Source organism: Oryzias latipes, chromosome 22, assembly GCF_053564925.1.
Source record: "Oryzias latipes strain Hd-rR chromosome 22, Olatipes_Hd-rR_3.1".
NCBI lineage: Eukaryota > Metazoa > Chordata > Actinopteri > Beloniformes > Adrianichthyidae > Oryzias > Oryzias latipes.
Genome location: NC_136258.1, coordinates 7,185,100 through 7,197,383, shown reverse-complemented (window position 1 = coordinate 7,197,383; position 12,284 = coordinate 7,185,100). Strand labels below are relative to the sequence as shown.

Genomic DNA, 12,284 nt, shown 5'->3' with positions numbered 1-12,284 from the left:
CTCCCACCAAAAACATATGTCATAGGTTAATTGGTTGGTCTAAATTGTCCCTGGGTGTGAATGTGCGTTGGGTGTGTGATTTGTGGCAGAATGTCCCCTGCCTTTGCCCATGAGTGGCTGGGTTTAGTAGATGAATGAAAAAAAAAGATGAACACATCAAATGTATCACAGTGGAGCATTGGCACAATTTGCTGATTCATCACTGACATGTCAACTTATTGGTCTTCACATTTCGCCAGCTCACCTCCGCCCCCTTCTCCTCCGAGATCATCGCATTCAAGCAGCCAACCGCCAACAACTTCTGACTACTCAAGCTTCACTATTAAATCTTTCTATCACACTGTCAAGAACCCTCCTTATTGAAATAAATATGTCAAAAAGTACAGGCAACTGTTGATAATTACAAAAAAACAACATTTTAATCTGTGCAACTGTAATATGCAAACACAATACTCATCCTGTTTGGTTCTCGTTTAAAAATGACCAAAGGGTTGGGTTAAGGACACAGCATGTTTGCATGTAGCACATCAACTGGCCATCACAACAAATGACAGAATGCCCAAACATGCAGGACCCAAATGAAGCCTTGGACCAGAAGACAGCGGTGCAGTTTCTTCAACTCAGGGCTTTGAAGCTCACACTGACACACACAGCTAGTGTTACAAATGGGGGACAGTAATAGCTTGGGGGGTGTCAGATGCTTACCATGTAATTGCAGTGTTCACAGCTGAAGTCTGTCAGTTGACCTTGGCAGCATGTCAACTGTTCTCCCCCTCAGTTTCCTACAAGCAGTCCTCTGACCGCCTGTGATCACAGAACTGCTGCTGTCACACAGTTAAGCCTGGACTAAAGACGCAAAGCAAGACGGTATTGAATCCTATGTTTCTGCAGGAAAGATGTGGGAAGCTCTGGAGTAAAGTGCAGAAACTCAAGGTTAAGAGTTGTCTTGTTGTTCAAGGCAGTGAATTCCCAACGAACACAGTCAGTCTGGGAAACAAGCACTCTGAAAATCGTAATCACAATCAGATTGGGACAAGGTGCACCCACATTTAAACGCGTTCCTGCACAGTTCATGGTTTTTTTTCTGTGGCAATTAAAATATATTTGTGAAAATTGGTTATATTTTTAACTACTTTAGTTTGATTATCTATATTATTGTTTGATCAATGAAGCAAAGGTCAAACGCTGAGCTGTTCAACTGATTAACTCAGATTATTCTTTTCATCCTTTACACACTCTCTTTTTCATCTTTTCATCCATTCTTCCCCTTTTATTGTTGTCTATTTCCCGGGTTCTCCTTATCTTTCCCACCATCTGGGATCTTCAGTTGAAGCACCAAAAACTCATCCATGACTCTCCCCATATGTCCTCAGACTCTCAGGCAGCCCGGTCTAATTCACATTCTTCCTTCTCTGTCTTTTCTTCCTGGCCAGCTTTAATTCTTCAGTGTCCAGTCCAAACAACAAGATCAGGCATGGCCTCTCATCTAAAAGCACTCGGTACCCAGCCCAGGTTTTTTTAAACTGTGGATCAATTGGGAGTGAGGTTTTTTGCTCTAGCTGTGATCTTTACAATTAACAATTTTGTTTTAATACACTAAATGAAATAAAATACAATTGCTATACAGAGATGCCGGACCAGGAGCACATGCATAGGAATCCACTTCATAAGAGAAAAAATAAGATGGAATTAAAAATTACTTATCTATCTATCTATCTATCTATCTATCTATCTATCTATCTATCTATCTATCTATCTATCTATCTATCTATCTATCTATCTATCTATCTATCTATCTATCTATCTATCTATCTATCTATCTATCTATCTATCTATCTATCTATCTATCTATCTATCTATCTATCTATCTATCTGAAACTTTTACTTTGTGTTCTAATTTTGGTGCCAATTACACCAACGGGCTGATATCCCACAGAGAAAGGGCAAACCTAAAGAAATGCTGATGTTGGAATGATCGGAAAAATGCCAGTTCTACTTGGTAAGCACACACAGACGTCAGAAAAACATCCAACTCTTTTGTAGTGCACCATCCATGGGGAGGCACCTGACATACATGGAAAACAAAACAGTTTGGAGGGCCAGCTTAAATTGTTTAACAGGCCGCACATTCCCCCCCAGCCGTAGTCTGCCCAGCCCTGTGGTCAAAGGCCCTACTAGAAACCAGGCTTGGTTGTCTGAAAAAAACTTTTTCTAAAGACTCTTTGGAGATGATTTAAAACCAAACCTCCAAGCAAAGGTGAGAGCACAACTGAGCTTCTTCCACAAGGTAAAACAGCACCTCAGAGCTTTGAGGAAAGTTCTCAACTGCAAACATCTGCACCAACAGTGAGCCTCAGAAACAAACATTCATCCCGCTGTGCCTTTGAAACAAAGGTTTTATTCAGGAAACTATTGCGGAAGCCGCTGCTTTTGCAAAGGGGAAGATCGTTAGGCAAACATCCTTCCATTCGAGGCTTTATCCGCACACTTTGACGCGACTCTGACATGTCTGTACACGGCAGAAAAAGCTGAGAAAGAACTGCGAGGCTCCAGTCTGCAAATATTAAGTTAAAAATAAAAACCTTTTGATTGTTTGATTTAGAAAAATTAAGAAAAATGCTTATCCAACATACCGTGTTCATTTGCCCGGCTGTGAAAATTGAAGCAATTTTTTTCAAGATACATCGCCAGTTGATCAAGAAAAAAGACAAATTCTTTAGGTCCTGCTGTAAATTTACATTTATGAGAAAGCGTCAACAAAAAAAGGCACACCTGCAAGAAAAAACAAAACATCTTTATTGTTCATGCTTGTCACTGACACAAAAACTGAACGGCAGATTTGAAGTTTGTTGAGATTTCGCTGCACAGATCTCCTCAGTGGTTCACGGTCGCTGCACTCCAGAGCACATCAGTGCATTTCCACATCCACATAAATGCAGCCTTCTATAATTATACCATAATTAGTGATCCGTCTAAACAAACACACCAATGAGCATATGGAGATGTTCGCCTGAGGACATGGAATTAAGCGGGGGAGCAAAAGATCGATCGACTGTTTGACAACACTGTTTACACAAAACGAAGAGCTGAATTATTAATAAGGAAAAAAGATACAGTTGGGAAAATAAACTTTAGTCATTTCAGGCTGAAAGATTTTTATTGAAAGATGATAATTCCACTGAGGGAGCTTGTCTGACAGGAACTGCTCTCACATTAGTAATTGAAGGAGTGGTTTAAAATGCTGAAGAAAACTAATCTTCTGCTCTATTCTTATTTCAAGAGGTTAGCTTTTTGAGTCAAAAAGCCAAGCCATTAGAGAGGCTTTATTCTTTTAGGTTGTTATTTAGCCTTTCTCCAAAAAACAGACTTGTGCTGTAATTTGAATGCTTTTAGAACTATCTATGAGGCCCAATAAATAGATTCTCACCCCAGCTGCTTTTTATTGAGACTAGAAAAAGCCATTCTTATTTACAAAGGGGTTACTCGAAGCAACAACTTGCCAAATTGACAAATGCCGGTAGGACGACTTTAGCTTCCCATTGAGTATCTCACATACGCACACACAATTAAAAGAAAGGAAAAAGTTCAGCTTCTCTAAAAACTGTCAAAAGTTTCAGACTAAATTTCTCAAGGCTTCGTCCGACAAACACACTAACCGCTCAGCTGCTAAATGTAGCGTTGGTCACATTAAATCAGCCACCGGAAAGAATACATCACCCAAATATGGAAAGTCCTTTGGCCTCAAAGAATGAATTTTAATTAAAGTGTATGTCTAATCTCAAAAAAGGTCATTACTTACACTTATCTAATCACACGGCTTTCAGGCTGTCTCAAAAGGTTAAAACTATAATGCATTTCTGACAAACTCACTTTTACAAATCTGCATTTCAATTAACCGTCTGCAGTTCAGGACCAGAAAAATGCATGTAATTAATAAACCCTGAGAAATTCAACGTTCAGGAGCTGTGCCATTATTAACTGCAGATGAGATCAAATGTCGCAGCTCCACCTTCCTTATCTCGGCCAGCTCAGCTGGGATGTGATTCTTTGTCTGGGATTCCCGGAAGGATCGAAAGATCGTTCAAAATTCGGTTTTTAACCTAATTCAATGGAAGTGCTTAAACCTGAAATGCATCCAGGGAAGGTTTTGTGGGCGGACAACCTTTTTTCATGTGCTGCTTACTTTATATTCATGTGGCTTATATCAGGGAGCAGTGAGAGGAGTTTAGTGTTAGCCAGCGGGTCTTTTCCGGCTCTCTGGCAACACGACAACAGATGTCACTGGAAAGAAAATGATCAATTATTTACGCAGACAGAATTCTTTCCATCTTTTTAGAAGTACTGCTAACTATCAAAGCTGAGGTTTTTCAAATACAGTTTGTTTTTCGAATGCTGAGATGTGAGAAGTTGTGAGTCACCGACGGGTCAGATCTGTTGTCCGATTGTCTAACTTTTCTTCTAAGCTCTTCCTCATTAAGGTGCTTCGTGTTTGTTGTTATAAGAGGTCAATTTAAAATGAAGAAGCATCTGAATCTGCTGACACAACAGTTATAATACATGACTTAACATTTCTCAAAAATAGTCGCAAGAGGTTTGCTCAGATTTATCATATTTGAAAAATATGAGCTCCCATCTGCAGGACACAGTCCTTTAGTTGTGCATTTGACAAATAAAATAGACCCTTTCTGTTCAAGTATCATGGAGCTCTTTGGTGCTATCTGATTTGATTTACAGTAACACATTTCTGGCTGCTTCATCATCCATGCAGAGATGTCATCATTCAGTAGGAGATACAACCCAGAAGCTGGGGGATATAAAATACAATTATGATGGATTTTCAACACCTCCAGTTGGCCCAAGGCCTCTGAAATGTGTAGATCTTTACATTTAACACACAGTTATTCTGTATCACAATGTGTTAAGGCGCTGCACATTGAAAAGTGAAAGAACTACATGAATAAAAAAAAAAGGAATGGCATTGAATGAAGTGCAAAGCAAAAAAAAGGAAAATACGTTGAAAGAACTGTCAGGCAACTCTTTAATTCAATTCAATTCAATTCAATTTTATTTGTATAGCCCAAAATCACAACAACAGTCGTCTTGATGGGCTTCGAAGTAAAACATGAACTCAAAAGGATCATGAATACAAAGAGTACAATAGGAAAATACTAAAACTAACTAACTGACTAAGCTATGCTGGCATCCCTGCCCTTTAGAGTTCATGAGCGCCGCATTGCTCATGGTTAAAAAACAGCTGCAATGAAAATGGTGTTTTTAACATGTTCTTCTAGCATTTTTTGATAATGCAGGGCGCATATAAAGATACATATAAACTTTAAGTTGAGCATTTCTTTATGCAAATCATTGTAAATCAGGAGCAGATGAAAAAAATGAAGTATGGAAAATAGCTTATTTGTGATGTAGAAAGCATGCTAGGTGGGCCACAAGCTCCCTGCTCCGCTGTGCAATGGGGAGGGGAAGGGGGGCGGGGTGAATTTTTGATAAACAGCTGCCGCTCTGCAGGAACTATGTTCTAGAAAATGACGCCGTTTTTTGATTTTGGATGACAGCAGCATAATCATAATTAAAAGACCATTGGGAACGCTTTGGAATTAGATCAAAAGAGGATGGGGGTGGGCCGTCAGGGAGCACAAAGCTGAAAGAAATATCAGGCTGCACAGGTGTGGATGGAGAAACAGAGCGAGCACAACTCTCTTCATAACTCGGCTCCATGCACTGACATTTTTCAATTATGCACATGACGGAACAGGATTAGAGCTTTAATCTGAGCCTAATCCCCAAACAAACAGCTCTAAAGTCTCCATTTCCAGTCACCCAAGCCCCACATTTTTTCAGTCCTGTTAGCTGTCTTCCCCTCTGGTCAGCCATGTTCTTAGATGAAACTGTAAGTGCAAACTGTGAGTTCACTTGATATAAGCACATCAGTTTCTGTAAAAAAAAAAAAAAAAAAAAGCAAGAGCCAAGAATGTATTTTGTCTCTAAACTCCCCCACTTTAGTTGAAGTTCATTCACACTGGCAGATTAGACTCACTGCAGTTTGTTTCCCTGGATTGTCATTTCGATTGTTCTGTCCTCTCCAGTCAAGATAACAGTTTATCGTTTGAGGCAAGAAAACATTTTATCTCTACAGGAACTCACAGCTTGTTTTCAAGTACTGATGAGTGGATGAAACTAATGGATGTTTTTCACACACTCACCATCCCTCTGCTTTAAATGAGGCATATGGACATGAAGACACACAAGTCACATAAAGCTTTAAGTTGCTTTATGGTGAACTAAAGATGTTTATCTTAACCAAAATCCACCAAAAAGACAGTTTCCCCCCAGGAGATTAAGGTAACCTTTACCGACAGGATAAGGGTCCCAGTGTTCAAGGGACGCTGTTGAATGCAACAGAAGATCAGTAACAAAACCACCATGTTGGTGTACTTGGAATTCATTAAAGCTACATTCACACCGCCCTCAGCAACGCACATTCAAATGGCCGCTTCCAAAGAATACTCTATGGAAACAGGCGTCAACACACCTTTCCTGGCTTCCACGTTCAAATCGGTGCTAGGCCGACACTAGCCGCGGTTACATGGGCAGAATATCTTGATTGGATCAATGGTCGGGTTAAAATTCACCCGTGCACATGAGCACAGAAAACCTTTTTCCGATTGGAACAAACGTCCCATGGCTCAAACTTTCGGTCGGAATGAATGATTTGGGCATGCACAGTAGTGTAAAAATCACCCGGATGAGGAAATAGGTCCCGTTGTAAACAAACAGCTGCCACATACATTTATTTTATGCAGCATCTCCGTAATACGAGACGATCTTCCAAACGTGCTTTTATTAATGTTATGAATATTACGTAGCGCCTGTTCGCTCATCGTTATATTTAATCCATGTGGTCAGTGCTTTTTTGTGGAAGAATTAAGATGGAAGGACAGGCTAACACGAGCTAACATCGTGATTAGCCTGATGGACACAAAATCCAGGACCGTGCAAGAAACGCAGCAGTCTGAATTCTCCCACACATAACAAAACAACAAAACGCACACGTAAAAAAGCATCCTCCTCCCCTCAGACACAAAATTATTAATCCGGCTGCTCTGCTCATTCGGGTGCCAGTGGAGCGAGTGAGCGTTGGGGGGCACGAAGCACTCCTGCCCCGCATCTCTCTCGTGTGGGGTGAAAGAGAAGGGAGAGCCAGCGGGGCGAGAGCAGAGCGGCGCTTTTCATGGGGCGTCCGCAGAGCAGCTGGTCGGTCCCGTATGAGCTCCAAAGCTTTCTCTCAGCGAAACACCGTCTATGCATGACGTAAACCAGAGCAGTAGTGACACACGATTGGAATGACCGTTTACATGCTCCACGATCGGATAAACGATCGGTATAACCCACCTATCTCGCTCGGAAAGAAATTCTGATCCGAACGAGTCTGATCGGGGCAGAGTATTCCGAATGGCGTGTTTACATGACGCATTTTCTTTCCGACCAGGCGTTCATTACGATAACTTTTGCCCATGTAAACGCGGCTACTCAGATTGTGCCGTGAGACCTCTGATCACACCTGTACATTGACTCAACATTGAAACTTGACGCCCCTGACGTGAGGATGCTGTTTGGAGTGAGCGCAGCAAAGCAGAGCATTGGCTACAGATGAGTAATCTCTGAGAAAAGCACAAAAAGCTGCTGCACACGTACGAGTATGTACGACCTTGTTCTCAAACAAAAACCCTCCGTCTCTGTGTTCATATCTGTATTAAAGGCCACATTTGAATAACAATGTACCCCTGCGATGCCATCGAACAACCCTTACAAAGGCTTTCACATTTCTACACTGAACACAAGACATGTAACTCGAGGATAAATACAGAACTTTTAAAAATGCACCCCTTGTTTTGCTTGTTCTGGGTCCAATGTGGAAATGGGGGTAGGGTAGAGGTGAGGGGGGGTCAGTCTAAAGTCTTTTTAGTTCTGACTCTGGATTCATGGACCATCAGATGCTGTTTTCAACATGTATGTAGTTGAAACATGTTTACAGCTTTTATGTCGTTGCGGTGTAAGTGCTGATGCGGTCGCTTCATTTGATGAACTCAGTCAGTCGGGTTTTTAAAGTGCCCAGTGGCAACCCTAAACCTGCTGCATTCAGCAGGTTTAGGGTTGCCACTTCTGCAGCTGATACACTTCTGCTAAAACCGCAGCAAAAGTGTCTGTAAAGAAACAAAAAGCATCGTTCCACACTGATAATGATCCCATAACTGATCAATGAATCTCACAAACACTCTCTGAGTGGGAGCCCTTTCCTTTCTTATGATTCTGTCTGAGTGATTTCATCAAATCCAAGGGAGCAGAGATCTGTCTCATTTCCCTCGACATGTACGGCCGATCGATTCCAGTCAAAGACGAAGGCTGCTGCCTCTTCCCCCCTGCCAGCCTGCTCCTTACTTCTCCTGCCATCTCTCTCTGTCACCTCCTGAATGCAGATGGCTTTGTGAGGCAATAGAAGGAAAAATGCAGACACAGATTCCTCTGCTTGTCATGCCTCCACACACATCAGTGTAACAGCCTGCAGCAGGTTCTGGTTTTGGCGGCAGAAGATCCTGTCTTAGGCATCACTTTGTGAAGAATCCCTTCCTCTTTAATCCCTCCGTTTGGTTTCTGCATCAGAAGAACACGAGATCAAAACTTTGCAGACGAGTTTAGTGCACTGCACATTTCTGTTCAGTGCTCTCACGCTGTGTGGTAATATCGTCGCAAGCTGTTGTTTTTTTCTGGGAACTTGGCTGGTTGCCTTGTGGGTGTGCTCAGGTACTCAGACATTTGACGGATCTAATGATGGATGCAGAGTTACAACAACCCCTCTAATGAAAGAAAGTTACATAAGCCTTTAAAAAAACAAAACAAAAAAAAACACCTTTGAATTCCAAATTATAATGGTTGCTGCCACGTTGTTGTTTACGTGAGATATTGTGGAAGCCTTGAACACACATTTTTCACAACTTTGTACATGGCAATTATGGTTTCCTGAAAATGTTGACAAACCTTTTAACTTTTAATAAAGTATCTATCTATCTATCTATCTATCTATCTATCTATCTATCTATCTATCTATCTATCTATCTATCTATCTATCTATCTATCTATCTATCTATCTATCTATCTATCTATCTATCTATCTATCTATCTATCTATCTATCTATCTATCTCCCCCTCTCTCTCTCTCTCTCTCTCTCTCTCTCTCTCTCTCTCTCTATCAGGAACCTTGTTATTGAAAATAAAAATCTGTATTCTTCATAGAAAGTTTTATGGTTGCCAGCATAAACTGTGAGCCTCTGACACATTTGAGGAAAGCTTTGACGGAGGCAAAGATGTGTGCGAAAAGGTCAGATTCTGCAGCACAGAGCTGTGGTGATTGTTAGAAGTCAGCAGCAGCACTGGGACATGACATCCGTCTTCCTTTATTACTCCTAAACCTGTTGTCATTTCCAGACGGAATCATCACGGTCTGCACCGTGTTAAGGTTTACCTAAAAGACAGATCCATCCTGACTTTGCTTTTAAATCTTACAATCATCCAGCAGCTGGCTGGATTTATGAACACCTCTCAACCAAATTACTTTCACCCAGTAGCCACGGAGACCTCTGCATGCCTTTATGCAGGGTAAATACGAGCATGACCTTTGCTGTGCAGTGTTGGACGCATATTTTTATGTGAAAAATAATAACAATCTGAGCTTCACCTCATGCTTTTTTCCTCGTGGATGCACGCTGTCAGTCAGTGATAATTGTTACCATCTGGGAAGAGGGGCTTTCTGAACTCTAACTACCTCTGGGGTGGAAAATGTAATACTCTGGAGCTAAGCTAATAGGTTTTGTGTTGTGCCTGCCCCACATCATTAATAATGACACTTCATAATAATAAAAATATAAATAATAGCACATTATGCCTGTGTTTACAGTAACCAAATGCCTTCTTATGCAGTGGATTTCTGGGCGTTTTTAAGCCACATCTCCAGGTTTTTGCTTTGTGACAGAATGTCTCCAGGAGAAACCTCCAGGAGACACAGAGAAGAGCTGCAGCTGAATCAGATCCATCAGGTTTTGGACGCTAAATGCTGATTGCTCGGGTTTTTTTCATCTTCTGGTTGTTAAAACTACGGTCACATATGCACACACAGCAACCTAACTAAAGGTTGTCTCAGCAAATTCGGCCGGTGGCCGTGCAGAGGCACTTGAAATCATGAGACAACAGTTGCATTTTGCACGCCGCGATGTGGTTTTAAGAAAAACTCGAAATTTTATGGCGATAGGACAATTTCTTGACAACGGTCTTTGGCCGCCCGTGCACATTTGAAGGTCGCGGATGGTGGCAGGCGGGGGACATTAATGCAGCAGCGCGATAACTGACTGATGGGAGGGTCTTCAAGGTCCCCAAACTCGTCTGATGATCAGCCGATTTCAGACTGCCCCCCTGGAGCCACCCCCTTGCCCCCCCGTGTTGCCGTCTCATTGCCATTTTGATTGTTAGAAATTGTATGGTAGCAGCGCAGGCTCTCAACGATGGCTATTGACATGGGCCTGGGGCCCAGCAAAGACCGGACGGCAATCTGACGATCCCGGCCACTGGGGGTCCAAATGGTTTAACGGCATTGATGATGAACAAAACTTAGCATGCCGTGGATAGCATCACAGTGACTCCAAGACCTGTGTCTTGACGAATTGCAGTTGATGCCGAGAAATTAAAGAAGACAAAACACTAAGCTCATTACACAACTCCTAAAGAAGAGTCAAAGAAGAGTCAGATATCCAGGAGAGAGTTGCAGACCACATCACCATGTTGCCTAAAAATTATGACGTGTGTCACATTTTATATACCCCCGGGATACCAGGTGACTGGCGGGTGGTGGCACTTGACAGGGATGGCTGCAGTCCAGAGACATTTACATATCGTCCAATCAGAGCTGCTGCTGGCTGGCGATCCAGACACCACCGCCCTGCAGCCGCCCAGCTGTTGCCCAATTTTGTAATGGCTTCTGACAGTCGCCTGACTTTCCTTGTCTACATTCGTGACCACGCCAACGATTAAAAAAAAAAACAAAAAAAATCGGGCAGCCTTATAAAATCTTGAAGATTCTGCCTCCCTATCGTCGGTGGCATTTGTAGGATTATTGATACACATTGACAAAGATTTAAATGGATGAAAGGGGAGCACACCAACATCCACTGTGTCCAGAGCATGCACTGTGAAGATGAAGAGATCATTCCTGTCATTTCTTTTCTGCAGGAAATGCTTCCATATTAGTTAGCAGTTAATGTCCCCAAGGTCAGAACACTTGATGGATCATAATGTCAGCATAATAATGTCGTAAAAGCCGCTAACCTTCTCCTCTGTGGCAGATACAGTCTGCTCACATCACACGCCTTAATTGACAGGGAGACGGGCAGACAGCTCGCGCAGGCCAAGGCAATCGATTGTGACAAACAAATTAGTGAGGAGTTTGAATGATTAAGTTATGTATTGATTTTGATTTAAACATTAACGGCTCATGTACTCTGTGGGATAAGATAGAGAGACAAAGTTTAATCGATGCTTCCTTGTACATATCAGTGAGGTTTAGCACATGAGGACCAATGGGAGGCCTCAGAGACTTACTGCTTTAGCTCTGCAGCTGCTTGATTATCTGTTAAAACAAAAGTTATCGCTGTGATAAAAGTTGCATCCGTTCAAATCAAGAGCGTGCAATAACGTTTGGTTACATCCTTCCCTTCTCAGGTTAATTCCAACTGAAAACTCATTTCCTTCAACATATAAGGCGTTTTTATCATAAGTGACCTCAAAGGGAAAGTAATCTTTAAGAGTACATATCCCAGAAGCTTTAAATTGCTTTACCTTGTACTGCAAAATGACCATAATATGTCAGCTAGCTGGCGACGGCACCCTGATCAAAACTAATGACTCAATTATTCTGTTCTCAGGTCCTGAAAATTCAACCGTTAAGGCTAAATCTCAACCGGTCCTAAAAGCTACAAATATTAAGCAATGCATGGCCGCCGTGTCACAAAGTGTTTAGCTCTAGACAGACAATTAAGGGTTTTAAGTGAGACTCAGATCGATCTTTTTCTCCCTGTTCACTCGCACGTTTTTGTAAATCTTTTTGTTCTAAGTGAGTCCTTTAGAATACTTGAAAATCCATCCCTGCAATACTTTTGAACCTGAAACTGGTCCTTTTCAAAGTGAGCACATTGGACAGCATCACCGTGAAGCTAGTAGTCAGA

At 41.9% G+C, this 12,284-nt stretch overlaps 1 protein-coding gene across 2 annotated transcripts in view; it reads right to left on the bottom strand.

The window, feature by feature from the left end:
• Window positions 1-12,284, bottom strand: part of gfra4a (GDNF family receptor alpha 4a) — a 181,255-nt gene that overhangs the window by 83,125 nt on the left and 85,846 nt on the right. The gene's annotated exons all lie outside the window — the stretch shown is intronic.